The sequence below is a fragment of the Dromiciops gliroides genome, chromosome 4 (assembly GCF_019393635.1).
Source record: "Dromiciops gliroides isolate mDroGli1 chromosome 4, mDroGli1.pri, whole genome shotgun sequence".
NCBI lineage: Eukaryota > Metazoa > Chordata > Mammalia > Microbiotheria > Microbiotheriidae > Dromiciops > Dromiciops gliroides.
The window spans coordinates 252,990,149-253,009,467 of NC_057864.1; the positions used below are offsets into that span (position 1 = coordinate 252,990,149).

The 19,319-nt window shown below is 41.9% G+C and overlaps 1 protein-coding gene across 9 annotated transcripts in view; it reads right to left on the bottom strand.

Moving 5' to 3' along the window:
- LRFN2 (leucine rich repeat and fibronectin type III domain containing 2) overlaps nt 1-19,319 on the bottom strand; it is a 543,138-nt gene that overhangs the window by 452,266 nt on the left and 71,553 nt on the right. Inside the window, exon 1 of one of the 9 annotated variants that reach the window (XM_043964824.1) lies at nt 13,109-13,188. The exons of the other annotated variants lie outside the window; for them this stretch is intronic. The gene's annotated coding sequence lies outside the window, so the exon portion shown is untranslated. Of the gene's footprint in view, nt 1-13,108; nt 13,189-19,319 lie in introns of those variants that run through there. 9 annotated transcript variants of the gene reach the window in all.

Consider the following 19,319-nt stretch of genomic DNA (forward strand, 5'->3'; position numbering starts at 1 on the left):
CTACTAAAGACCCAGGAAAGAAAGTTCTTGTCACCAAAGACACGTTGGCACTGGCAAGTGGCTCAATATAAAAAAGCTATCTGATTTTATCAGTAAAAATTACATTAAAGACATTACCATCTGTTTTGTATCCTAAGGAACATGGGATTTTTCCATCTGACTTGCAGTTGAAATATTCCATATGTGTGGTCTCCTTCATTATAATAGGAACTCCTGGGGCAGCTAGGTGGCGCAGTGGATAAAGCACCTATCCTGGATTTAGGAGGACCTGAGTTCAAATCCAGCCTCAGACACTTGACACTAGCTTTGTGACCCTAGGCAAGTTACTTAACCCTCACTGCCCTGAAAAAAAAAAAAAAAGAATGGGAACTCCTTGAGGGCAAGGACTGCCTTACTTTTATATTTTTGTATTCCCAGTGTTTAGCATAGTATTTTGCACATGGTAGGCACTTGATAAAGCTTCACCCATCTGTCCATCTATCCGTCCATCCATTCATCTATCCACTTATTCATTAGCCCACAACTTATATAATATAACAAAAAAGTTTTAGTTTATAAATCAGGAGGCTTGGGTTCAAGTTACTTGCTCTACCAACTTGTTATATGACCTCAGTCAAGTCAATCCCCTCTTGGGACCTCAGTTTCTCCTTTAACAAAGGTGAGGGGGGGAAATGAAGAGATTAGACTAAAAGCTCTCAGATGTTCCTTCAATCTGTGACATTGTATTGCCCCTGGATCCCTCAGGTTCATGGGACTGTAGAACATAGGGTCATATAGTCATGGCAATCAGAGTTGGAAGGGTTCTCAGAGGGTGCCTAGTCTAGTGGTGTTAAGCTCAAAGAGAAATTGACTTAGAAAATCACATATCAACATTATCTTTATTCTATTGTATTTGTGTATGTGTGTGTGGGAGGGGGGAAGTGACTTGCCCAGGGTCACACAGCTAGTAAGTGTCAAGTGTCTGAGGTCAAATTTGAACTCAGGTCCTCCTGAATCCAGGGCTGCTACTTTATCCACTGTGCCACCTAACTGTTCAATATGTCCCAATAACATTTTTTTTAATTCTTTAACTATTCTTAAAATTTTTTTAAATATTTTGAATTCTAAATTCTTTCTCCCTCCAGCTCCTCCCTGACCCCCACTCATTGAGAAAGCAAAGAATATGATACCCATTATACACGTGAAGTCATGCAACATATTCCTAATAACATTTTTTTTTTTGGTGAGGCAATTGGGGTTAAGTGACTTGCCTAGGGTCACACAGCTAGTAAGTGTTAAGTGTCTGAGGTCGGATTTGAACTCAGATCCTCCTGAATCCAGGGCCAGTGCTCTATCCACTGCACCACCTAGCTGCCCCCCTAATAACATTTTAATCTGGTTTGGTCCCACTCTGGAGCTTAGTATTGTGTCTAACATCTGATCTAGTTCAACTCTTATTTTGTCAAAATAGGTAACTCAGGCCAAGGAAGGTTAAATGATTTACCTAACGTTACATAGCCAATAAGTATCAGAGGTAAGATTTGAACCTGAAGGTTCTCCGATTCTGGAGTTAGTGGTGATAAAGGTGATCACAGGAACCAGAAGCAGATGCTTCGAGTTGTCGGGGGCTCCTATTGCCTCCAGGAGCAAATATAAAATGCTCTTCTTGGCATTTAAAGACTTTCATACCCTAGCTCCCTCCTACCTTTCCAGTTCTCTTACTCGCCAATGTGTACTTTTCAATCCAGTGACACTGGCCTCGTGACTGTTCTAGAACAAGACATTGCTCCCTCTGCCTGTCTCTAAGGATCAGAATGGTGTCCCTCCTCTGTTCCAACTACTGACCTTCCTGGCTTCCTTTTAGTCCCAACTAAAATTCCATGTCCTACAGGAAGCCTTCCCCAACCCCTCTTAATTCCAGTACCTTCCCTCTCTTAATTATTTCCTATTCATCCTGTATATAGTTAGCTTAGTATACAGTTGCCTGAATGTTGTCTCCACCATTAGATTGCAAACTCCATAAGGGCAGGGAATGTCTTTTGTGCTTAATAGATGATTATTGAGTTGAATTGTATTGAGAACTAATGCACCCATTTCCTGCTCCCCTCACCAATGCCAGCAATGGGAAGAGATCCAATGGGAAAAGGAGGTAGAAGAAAAACAACGAGGAGCAAGTGGACGAAGTTGAAAAATGAAGAATGCTTCACTCTCCCCAACCGCAGTCATGTCCCAGCAGCCTTGAGAGGCTTCTATGCCCAGAGCAAACCAGGAAATGCAGACAGCTGTGTCCCAAACACAAACCACAAAAAAAGAGCAGGAAGCATTGTCCTCCCTCCCTTTTTCTTCCCCCTCTTGCTCTTCAGATGCATTTAGCTTTGGGCTCAAGCAGAACCTATTGTTATGACACCAACATTTGTTCAACATCTGCCCTGGCAAAGCGGAGGGGCTATGAGTACAAATGACAATAGGAAGACGAACGTGAACGTGGGCCCAGGCAGAGATGCCCAGGAGTGGTATGGGGCAAGGGAAAGAATCACTGGCCAGGGAGTCAAGGGACCTGAGTGTGAATCTCTGCTTTGGCAACACTCTGGCACTCCCTGCTAGCTGTGTGATCCTGGGCAAGCCTCCGTTTGCTCATCTGTAAAACTGAGGTAATCATGATTGGACTACCCACCCCATAGAATTGTTCAAACAGTCAATCAGCAGGCATTTATTTACTAGGTGATGATGTGTAAATACAAAGAATGAAATGATTCCTACTCTCAAAGATCTTATAAAGGAAAGGAAGAGAAGGTAGAGGAAAGAGTGATGGAATTGGGAATTAGGCAAACCTGACCTTGAATGTTGCCTCTGACACTTATGATATGCGTGACCTTGAGGTAGTCTCAGCCTCTGTTTCCTCTTCAGTAAAATGAGGGGGTTGGACCGGTTGGCCTCTGAGATCCTGAGCCTCAATATCCTCATTTGTAAGATGGGAATAATAGTAACACCTACCTCAAGGGTTGTCACGAAAAATCAAATGAGAAACAATATAGAAAGTCCTTTGCAAACCTTAAATAGATATATAAATGACTACAGAGACAGAGACAGACAGAGACAGAGACAGAGAGAGACAGAGAGAGAGAGACAGAGAGAGAGAGAGAGAGAGAGAGAGAGAGAGAGACTAAATGACTATACTAGGACTATTACATTCTCAAAAAAGGAAAAGCACTTTATTCTGAGGAAAATGCTTTGCAAATCCCCCAAAGCACTGCAGAAATGGGAGCTTTCATTATAGGAATGTCCACACAGTTAAGCAATAGCGCGCGCTCACACACACACACACACACACACACACACACACACACACACACACTCACACACTCACACACTGGTGCATTAGCCTTTAGTAGGAAAGATGCTGCCTAAGTTTGCACGTTTCTCCTGAGTGTCCAAATGACTCCTTCCCTCTCCTATAACTCACTGTAATCCTCACTGTGTTACTCAGAAGATCAGAATAATTGGTGGTCGGGAGCCTAGCATAGCAAGAATTGCATTTCTATTTTCATCTTGCCTTTTGTTGTCTTTGCAGGGGCTTCGGGGAGTTAAATCTTCCAGTGAGGGAAGGGGAATCCTAGGAGGGAGAATAGGCAGCAGGGTATCATTAGGGTTCAGGCTTGCCCGTATTGGTCCAGAAAAAAAGCTAAGAGGGGGGTGAAGGGAGTGACGGGGGAGTAGGGCAGGGAGGCAGGCAGCACTGCAGTGGAAATACAATATCATCACAGAAGGAGCTGTCAGGAGATCCATCAAACATCTGCAGATCTTCCCCAAGCTACAGGAGGTAGGGACTCTCTGGAGACTTTGTTAGCAGTCCCAAACCCGGCAGCCATGCCCTCCTCCAAATAGGATGTCTGCAAGTATTGAACAAGAGAATGACCTGAATCACCAACGACTGGGTGGGGAGGGGAGAAGAAAGCAAAGGGAGGGAGATGAGAGCCTTGGATTTGGACTCAAAGGACCTGCATTCATATTCTACTTACTAGCTGCCTGACTGTGGTGGCCAAAGGGACCTCAGTTTCCTAAATTGTTAAGTGTGGATAATAATATTTCTACTACTTACTTCACTGGGTTTTATATGAGGGTTTCTTCTCTGCTAGTACTAATTCGTGGTTGTGATACTGGGGAAGGAGCATTCAGTGTCTTGGGAGTCGGAGGACCTGGGTTCAAATCCTACCACTGTCAGACTGCAATGACAGGAAAATAATTTCTAACCTCCCTAGACCTCAGTTTCCTCATTGGTACAATGAGGATCTTGGAAGAATTCATCTCTAAAGTCCTTTCCTTCTCTAACAGTTTATGACTCTATGCCTTTGCTAGGTGGTATCATAGATAGAGTACTGCATTTGGACTCTGGAAGAGTTATAGTTTAGATTCTGCCCAGTGGCACTTACTAGCTGTGAGACCTCTGTGCAAATCACTTAAACTCTCTGGACCTCTGTTTCTTCATCTATAGAATGAGGGAGGAGTTTGGAATAGGTGATCTCCAAAATCCCTTCCAATTCTGCCATCCTATGATACTCTGCTCTAGGCTACAGGTGACTTCTCCCTCCCCCTGGAACTCAGCCCCACTGCTCAACCCATGGCTCCCTATCCTCGGCTCTTCCAACACTCCATCTCTGATCATGGGGCCAGGCTGCTCCTGCTTATATACACCAACTATAGTCCCCAAGCAGGAGGGAGAAACTTACTGAAGCCCCAAGCCGACCTACAGCAAAATGGGGCTGTCATAAGTGCCTTCCCACCTTCCGTTTTGGTTCCTTTGCATATACTCTTGCCTAAAGAAGGACAGCCTCAGACATCTGCCCTTTATCCCAGTCCTGAAAGGAATTCTCATAGCTAGACCCTCAGCTGTCAAGCAAGTTCCCCCTCCTCGCCCACCCAAGTGGCACTGAGGAATACTGAAAAGTCCCTGAGAACTCAGGGATCTAAGGGAAGTCCATTCAACAAGTGTGACCTACTATATCCCTCATACTGTGGTAGCCCCTACAGACACAAAGAAACACAAAACAACCCCACCCTCAAGAAGCTTACATTCTGTTAAGGGCAACAACAGAGGCACAGAGTAAACATGAAATATTTATAAAGTCCTGGTAAAGTAACTGGACAAGGCACAGGAAACTGGTGTGATAAGGAAGGGCTTCTTGTAGAATGTGGCATTTGAGCTGAGTTTGGAAGGCAGCTAGCGATTCTATGGGGAAGCTCAATGGTGTGGTGGCTCGAATTCCAGACCTGAAGTCAGGAAAACTTCAGTTAAAATCTGGCCTCAGACACTCATTAGCTATGTGATTCTGGGAAAGTCACTTGCCTCAGTTACCTCATCTGTAAAATGAAGAATTGGACACAACTAAAAAACAACTGAATAAAGGGATTATATGAGCAGGAGGTGAAGAGGGAGTGGATTTCAAGAATGGGGTACTGCCTGTACAAGGGAATGATGATAGGAGATAGAATGGTGAGTAGGGGAAAGGGTGGAAGGAATTTTGGAACCAAGAATAAACATAAAATAAATATAAAATGTATTATTATTATTATTAATGTTTTTGCAGGGCAATGGGGGTTAAGTGACTTGCCCAGGGTCACACAGCTAGTACATGCCAAATGTCAAGTGTCTGAAGCCAGATTTGAACTCAGGTCTTCCTGAATCCAGGGCTAGTTGCTTTTTTTTTTTATGAGATATTTTATTTTTTCCGTTACATGTAAAGATAGTTCTCAACTTTTATTTATACATGCTTTACAATTTCAGATTTTTCTCCCTCCCTCCCCTCCCTCCCCCCTCCCCTAGACAGCAGGTAATCTGATATAGGTTATATCTATATATCTCTATACATATACATATAGATATATATATATATATACACACACATATATATATACACATAATAACATTAATCCTATTTCTGCATTAATCCTGTTACAAGAGAAAGAATCAGAGCAGTGATGCAAAACCTCAAAATAGAAAAAAAAAAACAACAGCACCCAAAACAAAAGAAATAATATGGTTCAATCAGCATCTATACTCCACAGTTCTTTCTTTCTTTTTTTTTTTTCTTGGATTTGGAGATCCTCTTCTATCATGAGTTCCCTGGAACTCTTCTGTACCATTGCATTGGTGAGAAGAATATAGTCCATCACAGTAGGTCAACACTCAATGTTGATGATACTGTGTACAATGTTCTTCTGGTTCTGCTCATCTCACTCATCATCAGCTCACGTAAGACCCTCCAGGTTTCTCTGAACTCTTCCTGCTCATCATTTCTTACAGCACAATAGTACTCCATTGTATTCATATACCACAACTTGTCCAGCCATTCCCCAATTGATGGGCACCCCCTCAACTTCCAATTCCTTGCTACCACGTAAAGAGCAGCTATAAATATTTTTGTACATGTGGGTCCCTTTCCCCCTTCCATGATTTCTTTGGGCAAAAGACCTAAAAGTGGGATTGCTGGGTCAAAGGGTATGCACAGCCCTATCGCCCTTTGGGCATAATTCCAAATTGCTCTCCAGAATGGTTGGACCAGCTCACAGCTCCACCAACAATGCATCAGTGTTCCAATTTTCCCACAGCCCCTCCAACATTTATTATCTTCCCTTTTTGTCATTTTAGCCAATCTGATAGGTGTCAGGTGGTACCTCAGAGTTGTTTTAATTTGCATCTCTCTAATCATTAGAGATTTAGAGCATTTTTTCATATGGGAATAGATAGCTTTGGTTTCTTCATCAGAAAACTGCCTGTTCATATCCTTTGACCATTTCTCAATTGGGGAATGACTTGGATTCTTATAAATTTGATTTAATTCCCTATATATTTTACAGGGCTAGTTGCTTTATCCAGTGTGCCACCTAGCCCTGGATTCAGGACTTAATAACTGATCAATACAATGATGAACCACAAATCCAAAGGAGTCACGATAAAAAATACTATCGACTTCTAGATAGTGAACTGACAGACTCAGAGTACAAATCGAAGCATTTTTTTTCCTCTTGCTTTTTCTTTTTTTATTTTTCAGAACATGGCTAAAGTTTACATGACTTCACATTTGCAATGAGTTTTGTCATGCTGGCCTTCTCAGTGGGTGGGAAAGGGAAAGAATTTGGAACTGAAAATAAAATAAAATTCAATTTAAAAATCATTTTTTAAAAAAGATGGAATGGTATATCATGAACAGGAACAGCAAGCAGGAATTTGGGGCTAGATCATAGAGTGTGTGAAGGAGAGGAAAAGTCACCAAGTTCAGGCTTTGCTGAGGATGGGGCAACCTTCCCCAACTCTCTCATTTCTCATAGGACCCAGAAGGACCATTTTCCTATCTTATCATGACAAGTGTGAAGTGTTACCCTTAGGGGAGGTACAATAAAGGGTTTTCATTTTCATAGTAGCCTTTTGAAGCCTGAAAGGTATACTGAGCATGTTCCAATGAGAAAAGAACTACATGAAGAGAGAGGTGAATTGCCTTAGTTCAACCACTAAATCCTAACATTTGTATAGTCATTTATATAGGGCAGATGCTTACTAGCTGTGTGACCCTGGGCAAGTCACTTGACCCTATTTGCCAAAGTTTCCTCATCTGTAAAATGAGCTGGAGAAGGAAATGGCAAACCACTCCAGTATCTCTGCCAAGAAGACCCCAAATGGGAACACAAAGAGTCGAAAATGACTGGAAATACTGAATAACAAGACCATGTCTGTTGTCTGAGGATCATATATTTAAAGCTAGAAGGAACTTTAGAGGCCATCTGGTCCTTGTTTTACTTATGAGGAAACTGTGGAACAGATTTCTAAATGGCTTGCCCAAGGTCACATAGTAAAAGAGAGAGAGCAGATGTGAACCTAGGTGTTCTGATTCCCATGCCGGTGATTGCTCTTTCCACAGTATCACAACTACAACTTCTACCAGAGACACAAACTCTCACAATAAGCCTGTCAAATACTTACAACAAGTAATGCTAAGGCAATTAAGGGCTCTGAGAAGTTATATGGTTTCTCTATAGTCAGAAGGCTAGTAAATGGTAGGACAGATATTGGAACCTAGATTTTCTTACTCTAAGTCAATGATGTGCCGGTAAGTAACAATGGGTTCTCCAAGAAAAGAAAAAAGTATATAGAGCACACTTTTAAGTTTATTCTGCATTACTAACTTTTTCTTCATTATTCTCTTACATCTAGACAATGAACCAAAGGATAAATCAATTCATCATTTGTTGTGTTTGTCAATTTTCCAAGTGTAAATATTAACTCTGGGACAGATAGGTGGTGCAGTAGATAGAGTGCCCAGTTTCAAGTCAGGAAGATTAATCTTCCTGAATTCAAATCTGACTTCAGACACTTGCCATGTGACCCTGTGCAATTCATTTAATCCTCTTTGCCTCAGTTTCCTCATCCGTAAAATGAGTTAAAGAAATGGCAAACTACTACAGTATCTTTGCCATAGAAACCCCAAATGGGGTCACAAAGAGTCAGTTACCAACTGAAATTACTGAAAAAACAACAACAAATGCTATCTCTGAAAATTTAACAATTTTCTTAAGCCCATTTAAACTGGTTTCAATACACCACTGCAGTCACTAGTGTATTTGCTAGGACTTGAGAACCCAAACCAGAGGAGTAATCACAATGCCCTCTGCCACCCCAACAGAGGCCCAGAATTTTCCTTGGAACTTAAAATTTGTATATGAAAAAGACTGGATGCATAAATAAGAAAGGGACTCCAGAGGTTACCTCCTACCTTTATCATACAGAACTTCTGTCTACATCATATTAGAGAGGTGATCACTCAGCCTCTTCCTGATTATCTTCAGTGTCAGGGTGTTCTATCTCTATCAGTAAGCCTGATTTTTTTTTTTTTTAGATTTTATCTATTTGTCCTAGTTCTGCTCTCTGGAACCAATGAGATTGTCTACTCCCTATTTCACATGATACCCATAGAACATTTGAAAAAGGCAATATGTTACAGGGTCACAGGATTTAAATTAGAAAGAAACTTAGTTATCATTTAGTCCTCTTCAATTAGTAATTGAGGAAAAGGAGGCCAGAGAGAGTAAATAACTTGCCCAAAGTCACACAGTTAGCATGTTCCCACTATCTAGGCTAAACATCAATAATTCTTCAATCTAGCCTCATGGGATATGTTTCAAGTTCCTTTCACTATCCTTGTCACCTTCCTCTGCATTAATTAACTAATTCACTCCATTAATGGCCCTCTTTAAGTGTGACCTAGACCTTCTTCAGGCATAGTCTCACTAGTACAGAGCAGAATGATATCATTAGGACAAAAATAACAGTTTCAGAGAATCCTGGGAAGATTTGTATAAATTGATGCTAATTAAAGTAAACAGAAGCAGGAAAACAAGCCATATAGTGACAATAACATTGTAGAGAATAATACATTTGAAAGACCAAAGAATTCTCATCAATACAATGAGCAACCATGATTCCAGGGGGTTAAGCCACCTACCTCTTGAAGGGGGGGTGATGAACTCAAGGTACAAAATGAAATGTGAATTCTGAGATATGGCTAATGTGTGGATTTGATTTACTTGATCATGCTTATTTCTTTCACAGGTTTTGTTTTTCTTTTTTCAAAATTTTTAGTTGGTGAGGTTCTGGGAGGAGAGGAGAGTTATCAAAATAGGAAGAAGCAAAAGGGAATTAATAAAACATTTCTTAATGTACAGAAAGGAAGGGAAGAAAGTTCAGAACAAAATACAATCAGGAAAGCTTTACAAGTAATGCTTAAATGTCAAATATATATACACATACATATTTCAAAAACCAAACTATACATCATAAAAGTTTGCAGCTTCACATATGATCCTACTTTCCTCTTCTTTATATTTGGAAACACTCCATTTTATGTTTGTTAAATTCAAAATAAAAAATAAAGGAATGCTAGTACCAGCTCCCTATATCTAGATGATATACCAAAACCAGAAAGTGTTCAACCTGGAAAGGAACTTCAAGATAATGTAGTCCAATTCTCTCATTTTACAGATGAGGAAACTGAGATCCTCTGAGGAAGTAACCTAGCTAAGTCAAAGAACCCATGTTTCCAGATTCCTAGTGATGTAGACTCAAATCAAGTTAACCTTTCTGGCAGCCCAGTCACACTGCAGACAAGTGGATTGATGTTGTGATCAACTAAGACCCCTCCCCCCACCCCCTATCTTTGTCATATCTTCACTCTGTTGTTTTTGTTTGTTTGTTTGTTTTGGTGGGGGACAATGAGGGTTAAGTGACATGCCCAGGGTCATACAGCTAGTAAGTGTCAAGTGTCTGAGGTCAAATTTGAACTCAGGTCCTCCTGAATACAGGGCTGGTGCTTTATTCACTGTGCCACCTAGATGCCCCCTTCGCTCTGTTTTTAAACCCATCCCAACCACTTTTTCCCATTCTTCTTTCATACCTACTTCTCCTCCCCTCCCAAATTTTCCCATTCTCATTCTTCTTTTCCCCACCTAACTTCCAAACTTAGGAAAATACCAATACCATCACCAACAGAATGAAATGCACACTTCTTATGTCGGCATTAAAAGTCCTTCACATTTAGATTCCATTTTACTTCTCCAGCATTATTTTTTCTTCTTCCTTCTTATGAGTTATACCTTTTGGCCAAACTGTCTCATCTTTCCTCCTCCCATCTCTGTGTATCTACATAAACAGTTCTCCAGCCTAATGAATGGACTTCCTCAACATCTCTATCCACTGAATGAATGAAAAAAACGAATATGAATGAATGAAGTGAATGAATGAATTAATATTGATTAAGTTCTTACAATGTGCCAGGCATCTTACTACTGGTGATAAAATGACAAAAAAAAAAAGACAACCCCTTCAATAAAGAAGCTTTTATTCTAATATGGGGAGACAAGGCATACAGGAAGGTAGAGGCTAATGAAGGATGTTTGGGTTGGGTAAGTCACAAGGAGGGCATGAATCCCTAGATTTGGTTACTGTTCCTAGAACAAAAGGTAAAACTCTGAGTGGGGGGAATGGTAAGAAGGCACCTGACAAAGAAGTGTTGAAGAAGGTTGGGGGCTCTCTAGACATAGAGGGCTATGTGTGTTGGCATTCAGCATGGAGGGCAATATGGCCCCAGAGTGGTAGCTCTAAAGTTGAGTGCTTTAACTCCTCTAGGGTATGATCTCTGGAGTTCCATTTCCATGGGTGGCAACAACAATAATGGCAGAAGTGTGGCAAGAAAACAGATGGGGCAAAGAATGGGGGATGGGGAAGGGTTCAGAGCCAGCAAGGTAAAGTGGGCTATGTGAGTCAGCACTCATGGGTTGAAAACTTTTTCTTCCTTTGAAGCCCATCTCAAATACCTGCTCCTCCTTGAAACCATCTCTAATCTATTCAGCTAGAAGTGGTCAATAATGCTTCTTGGGAGCCCCATCAACATGTTTTTCCCTTTCCTCTAAACTTAAAATAAGATCACAATTTAAGAGCTGGGAAGGAACTTAGGGGCCATCAAATCCAACTCATAGCCAAAAGAAATCCCTACCATTACATGTTTAACATTCAAACTCTATTGGATGACCTTCAATGAGGGGCAACCCACCACTTCTTGTGCCCATGCATTACACTTCTGGACAACTGTTAGGAAGTTTTAGCCACCAAGGTAGGTGGTGTGATGGATAGAGCATTGTATTTGGAGTCAGGAAGTCCTGAGTTCAACCCTAGTTTCAGACACTTAAGGCCATGTGACCTGGAGCAAGTCACTTAAAAAAAAAAAAACTTAAAAAAACAACAACAACAAAAAACCACCTCTGTCCCTCAGTTTCCCCATCTGTAAAAAATCTGTAAAAATAAAAAAAGATCCTTTAGGATACTGGATATAGAGCTGGAAGGGACTTTAGGGGACATCTATTCCAACCTCCTTTTTTTTTAACGGATGAAGTATCTACTTTACAGCTTGTTATAAGGATAAAATGAGATGTTTGTAAAGGGCTGTGTAAATTCTAGTTATTATTATTAAATCCTTCTGTTTGCAACTCCCACCTATTGCTCCTGGATTATAGGACCATCAAATTTTATTTATTTATTTATTTATTTTTGCAGGGCAATGGGGGTTAAGTGACTTGCCCAGGGTCACATAGTTAATAAGTGTCAAGTGTCTGAGGCTGGATTTGAACTCAGATACTCCTGAATCCAGGGCCAGTGCTTTATCCACTGTGCCACCTAGCCATCCCCAGGACCATCAATTTTTAAGTGGAAGGAATTTCTTCTAGTTCAACCCTTTTGTTTTACAGATGAGGAAACTGAGTCTCAGGGAGCTTAAGTGGCTTTACCCAAAGTCACTCTAGGAGACCATAAGAGGTGAGCTTTGAATTTATGTTTTCTGAATTCAGAGACAGCATTCTTTCTACTTTACCATACTGATGCCACATTCTGTCTTGTATCAGAGTTATTTGTGTAAATGTCTTACTTTTCCCACCACCACAGCACATTTCCCTCAGTCTCCTCCCACCCCCACCCCCAGCCAGATTGCAAACTCCTTGAGTCAGGGATACAGATATATTTCATATTTTTATCCCCTAAACTCCAGCACAATGCCCGTGCACATAGTAGGTGCCAAAAGAAATGTTAGTTGGATTGAACAGAATTGATTTTCACAGTGTTTATAAATCCCTGAAGCTTTATATTATACTCTCCCCCCAACCCCCCACTGCTCTAAGCCTGGGCAGCATATTGGTGTTTTCACAGAGAAAATCAAAGAAAAAGGATTATAATTACAGGTCAAATCCCAGGCCGGAAGCAGCTGCAGGCACTGGGGGCTCCCCAGCTCTAGCAGTATTTATGTCAATGAAGAATCCAGACACATTATGAAGCCCAGTGCAATGGGATTTGACCTGCATTTTTGTTCTCTCTATTTCTTTCTCCTGTGAAATGCAGTTCCTGTTGGGTTTTCACATCCAGGTTACTGGATATGAAGCGATAGCACAAAACCATGCAGTAAATGCTTGAGTATCTATTATTCTTGGCTGAAGATTGAGAACGGCCAGCCGGGAGCCAACGCACCATCCTCCCTGCCCTACTTATAGCCCAGTTTTGTATGTGTCAGAACCCTCTGGTCTCAGGTCTCCTGCTCACCTGGGGAATGGTCTGGCTCTCATGCCTTCCTCTGGGACCTGGTACCCCACGATGCTGTCAGATAAGATGTCAATTAGCGGCTTTGAAAGAGAAGCCCAAAGCAAACATCCAGCCAAGGAACATTAGTACACACCAGTTCCTGCTTTGTATACACGGCCATGAAAGAGATAAGGATGAGCATTCCAGCTGTGGGGTGGTCAGAGGATCCTTTAGGATAATGGATAGAGAGCTGGCAGGGACTTTAGGGGCCGTCTGTTCCAAGCCCCTTATTTCACAGATGAAGAAACTGAAGTTTCAAGAGGTTAAATGATTGGCCTGTGGTTACATGGCTTCAGAGACATGATTAGAATCCAGGTCTTTCTGATTACAAGTCTAGCTTCCTACCTACTACAGTTTCCAGTCCAGGATCTGCATTTGTATCCTTCCTTCCTCTGCCTGTGCACCCCTTAAGAAACTCACTTCCCCTCCCTGGGACACAGTAGCCTCCTCTTGTAAAATGAGCAGATCAAAACTTCTTCAACTTTACTGTGTCATGGACCCTTTTGACAATCTGGTGGAGTCACACAGAGAGTAATGTTTTTAATTCATTGAAGCAAATGATACATTTCAGTTAAGGGTTAGTGAAAATAAAAGATGTGTAAGTGTATGGGTATGTGTACATGTATGTGTGTATATGTGTGTGTTTTATTTTATTTACCCAGCTAAGTTAATGGACCCCTTGGAATCTATCCATGGATACTGCTGTGAACCCAGGCAAAGAACCCTTAGACCAGAGTATCTTTTTTTTTTTTTTTTTTTTTAGTGAGGCAGTTGGGGTTAAGCGACTTGCCCAGGGTCACACAGCTAGTAAGTGTTAAGTGTCTGAGGCTGGATTTGAACTCAGGTACCCCTGACTCCAGGGCCAGTGCTCTATCCACTGAGCCACCTAGCTGCCCCTGACCAGGGTATCTTTAATTTCCTTCTTATTCTGACATTCTGTGATCCTATGACCTATGCTAAATGAGAGCAAGTATAGTCACCTGCCAAATTTAGTTCAATCAATGAACCTTTACTGAGTTCCTACAAAGTTCAGGGAACTCAGGACTAGGCCCTGGGAACAGTATATGTGGATGAAAAATCAGCACAGTCCCTTCCCTCAAAGAATTTGCAATCCAGGAGAAGGAATAAGATAGATATAGATGATATTTACACACACAGAGAACAGGCAGCCACACATGTATGTATATATACACACATGTGTACACTCACATGTACACACATGTGCATCTTTACACACAGAGAACTGGCTGTCCTCTGTGCATGCACATATATATCTTTGCATATGTATATGCATGCTCGCATACATACATACATACACACACAGAACAGGCAGCCTAGGAGTGGATAGTACTAGGCCTGGAGTCAGGAAGATTCATTACCAGCTGGGTGACCCTGGGCAAGTCACTTAATCCTTTCTGCCTCAGTTTTCTCATCTGTAAAATGAACTGGAGAAAGGAATGGCAAATTATTCCAGTGTCTTTGCCAAGAAAATCCCAAATGGCCTCACAAAGAGAACCCAACTGGAAATGGCTAAACAAGCATAGCAAAGATCATTCTGATGCAAATCAAAGTTTGAAAAGCACTTAGGGGAGATCAGAATGACCAGGTCTCCCTCCTAAGGAGGGGAATTAGGAGAGGCTTCACAGAGGAAGGAACACCTGAGCCTTGAAAAAGAGAAAGGCAATGAGGTAGAAAGCAAAGTACCAGAAAGGGCAAAAGAGTAGCTTTCAGGTTTGGGGGCCGGGATGACAAGTTCCAACAGAAACCCCACGGAGCTAAGGTTGGCACAGCAGCAGGTCTAAGACTAACGGGGAGACCAGGCCTGGAGGTGACAACCAAATAGCAGGATTTTTGTTCTTTAAGCACAACTTTCTGTGTTAACCTGAAGCTGCAGTTAAAAAAACCTGATGTTTATTACCCAGAACATCAAGCTTCCAATTTCAGGGACAGAGCACTTCTTCACCAATTCTGCTAAATAGCACGTTGATAATGGCCAGACTCCCTGGATATTTCCCTGCAGGGGTAGGGGGCACTACCTCCACAGCTATAAGAAAGAGCATAGTCACATATCCCCATCCTCAGATATCTGTCTGTCCTTTCCCACCAGCCTGAGCCTCTTTTCTTCCCCTATAAGCTATAACCTTTTCTTTCTTCAAGAAAGAGAGCTGGAGGTGTGGTGGAAAGAGTAGTGGGAATGATTTCTGGATCTGTGTCTAGATGTTTGTCCTGTAAAGTCATTTCCCTTCTCTGGGCCCTAGTTTTTCATCAGTAAAATGGGGACATAGAAAACAGGTAGTATCCAAGGCTCCTTCCAGCTCAAATATTCCAAAATTCAATTCATCCAAAGGGAAATGAAGACAACAAGCACTTATCAAGTGCCAACTATGTGGTAGGTGGGTAACTGGGTGGTCCAGAGGATAGAGCACTGGCTTTGGAATCAGGAGTACTCATCTTTGTGAGTTTTCAATCTGGACTCAGACAGATAGTAGCCATGTGATTCTGGGCAAGTCACTTAACCTGGTTTGCCTCAGTTTCCTCATCTGTAAAATGAGCTGGAGAAGGAAATGGCAAACCACTGCAGTATCTTTGCCAAGAAAACCCCAATGGAGTCACTAAGAGTTGGATGTGACTGAAACAACTGAATAACAACAACAAAATACACTACATATTATGTTAAATATTTTGCAAATAATGTCTCATTTGATCCTCACAACAACCCTATGAAGTAGGTTCTATTATTACCCTCCCACATTTTAACAGTTCAGGAAACTGAGGCAGATAGACATTAAGGGACTTGCCTAGAGTCAGAAAACTAGTCAAGTGTCTCAGGCTGGATTTGAATTCACATCTTCCTGACTCCAAGACCCAGCATATATCCACTGCACCACCTCACTGCTTATTGAATTGAGTGAGATTCTATGATTCTACGAAGTCCTTCCTGTGTCCACAATCACTTTTTCTAATCTCAGAATCAACTATAGACTGTGGACTTCTTGAGATCAGAAACTATCCTTTTCTTTTCTTTGTATCCCCAGCACTAATCAAATGACAAGAATGCATTAGGTGCTTAATAAATTTATGTTTACTGAACTCCGAAGTCAGCTGGCCCCAGTCAAAATTCAATAGAAACCTTCTCAACCACAATGCTGACAGGAGGTCATCTAAAGGCAATGAATCTTTGCTCAGAGGGCCTGGGTTCAAATTCTACTTGTATAACCTTGGGAAAGTTGGGAAAGACTCTGGGAAAAAGCTTCCTTATTTATAAAATGAAGGACTAGCTGGACCCTGAGGTCCCTCCAAGCTCCTAAGCTAGGACACTCTGATGTTTGCTTGAATAGCACCAATGACAGGTAACTCACTACAGTGCCTTCTTCTCTGGGAATTCAAAGTAGTATTTATCACTGGAAGAGACCTATATCTCCCAATTTTACAAATTAGGAAACCAAGGCCCATCTTAAAAGGAAAGATTTCCTTACATCAAACTGATAGTTACTTCTTTACATCCCCTATTACTCCTCATTCTGTCTTGTGGGACCAAGGTAGAACAAAAACAACTAAAATTTAGGCTTTGACATATTTGGAAATGATCATCACACTCCCCTTAAGCTTCTTCTTTGGGTAAAACACTCCCATTTACAGCAAATAATTCTTATCTGGCTCATGAGGCAGCAAGATGGTGTAGTGTGCTTGGAGTTAGGAAGATCTGAGTCCAAATCGTGTTGCAGGGGCAGCTAGGTGGCACAGTGGATAGAGCCCCGGCCCTGGAGTCAGGAGGACCTGAGTTCAAATCCGATATCAAACACTTGACACTTACTAGCTGTGTGACCCTGGGCAAGTCACTTAACCTCAATTGCCTCACACACCAAAAAAACAAAACAAATCATTTCACAGACACTCATGTGAAAGTCACTTGACCTGGATCAGTCTTACTTTCTCCATCTGAAAAGTGGGAATGATGATGATAATAATAGTACCTACCTCCCAGGGTTGCTGTGAAAAGTAAATTAAATAATGCATATAAGGCATTTTTAAAATCTTATGTTGCTCTCTATGATGTGAACTCGCTTCAGATGCCACTTCCACAGGAAAGCCTTCCCTGATTCCCCAGCATCTATAGTGCAGCACAGTGCTTTGTACCTAGTAGGTACGGATCATTTTGAATCAAATGTTATTGAATCAAATTGAATTACGACATGCTTTCCAGTCCCCTTGTCGTCTTAACCACTTTTCTTGAATGTATTTTAGTCTGTCAATGAATGTCCTTCCTAAGCTGAAGGGAGCTGATTTCTAGCCATTTAGGCTAGCCAGTGTGTGAAGGACTTGCCCTCCTTCCTTCTTCCCCAAGTGCATGCACGGATTGTACTACAGCCAGCCTTAGGAGAGAGAGACAAAAAACTATGCTACATAATCTGGCCGCTTTGTAAGTGTAAATTCCTTCTGAGCTAATTACTCCCAAATTGGAAGCATGCTTCTCTAAAATTGGGGGAGTGGGGAGGCTGGTAATGAGGGATGGCTAGCTACATCTTGGGATAAGACCCTGGAACCCTGACAAGAAATGATGAAGGGGGAAATAGGGGAAGGTGAATATTTTTTCCCTCATTCTTTCCTTTAACTCAATCAAGAGTGGAAGCTGAGGCTGCAGATTGTCGAAGGTGACCCAGGGCAGGTGCCTCCAGGAGAAATTATTTTAAGAGATTCTGGGCATGGGATCCAGGAAAGAGAGGGGAGAGAAGGCAGTGTCTGGGAGATGTAGGAAGAACATTATAGGTTTAAACCCTGGAACTTTACCCAGCACTAGACTATAGGGCTTTATTTCCCTAAGAATAAGGGGTTGGAAGGGAGCCCCACTAACTGAGGGGTGTGTGTGTGTGTGTGTGTGTGTGTGTGTGTGTGTGTGTGTGTGTGTGTGAGGCGGGGCGGGAAGCAGGGTAGAGCTTGGCTCAGAAGTCACACATGAGAGCATAGTATAGTGACAGGCACACTGGCCTTAAAGTTAGGGGACACGAGTTAGAATCCTGCCTTTTACTGTAACTACTTGTGTGACCTTAGGCAGATTATTTAACCTCTTTGTCTTCCCATCTGTGAAATAAGCTTTGGGGGAGGGGGATGTCAGTCTACATTATCTCTGGGATCCTTTCTAGCCATTAAGCCTACTTGGGCTAAAATGGACTGATTATTTGAAAGTAACTCACTAAATATAAGTGATCCAGAGAAGAATCTTCCTTGCCCAGCGTGCTAGATAGGTGTCCTGCCCTCTGCTCTCTTTATAGGCCAAGCTGAGGACATTAGCCATGAGCTAAGGGGCAGCTAGGTGGCACAGTGGATAGAATGCTGGAATTGGAGTTAGGAAGACCTTAGTTTAAATCCTGCCTCAAACACTAGCTGTGTACCCTGGTTGCCTCAGTTTCCTAATCTGTAAAATGAACTGGAGTAGAAAATAGCAAACTACTCCAGTATCTTTGGAAAGAAAATCTCCAATGGAGTCATAACTGAACACCAAAAGGCCACTACAATTTTGTCACCCCAGATAGAAATGTGAATGGTGTGGCTGGGGCAAGACTTGGCTCCAAGTAACAAAGAAACCAAAAAGGTGTCCAACCCTGATAACCCTAAGTCCACATCTGGGATCCCTGACACCATGATTCCTGCTCCTGGATGGGCCATCTATGACCCTACTACCCCAAGTTCCAAGAGAGCAAGAACTTTTCTGGGGGTTCTTTGCATCCAGCCCTATGCCCAGCAGGCAGGAGAGAAGGACTGCAGCAGCTTTCTCCATATGCCCCCACACAAACTTGAGTCATAGAAGAGTCCAGATAGACCTGAGTTCTAATCCTATTTCAGATACTAGCTGTGTGACCCAAGTCAAGTTTCCTCTTCTCTAAAATAGGGGTGATAATAGAACCTACTTCCCAAGATTGCTGTGAGGATCAAATGAGATGATATTTGTAAAGTGCATTTGCACCCTTTAAAGGGCTATATATGTTAGCTACTTTCATTAAAGTCATACTTCTCATGGAGGTCCACCCTAAGCCACCAGTATAGGGGTGAGTGATAAAAAAAGAAACCTTTTGTTAACAGCTTCAATAGAAAAGGTGGGCAAAATTATCTCTTGGAAGCTAACCAGAATGCTTAACTACCCAGTATTGGGCTCCACTTCTTGGCTGGGGAGAAT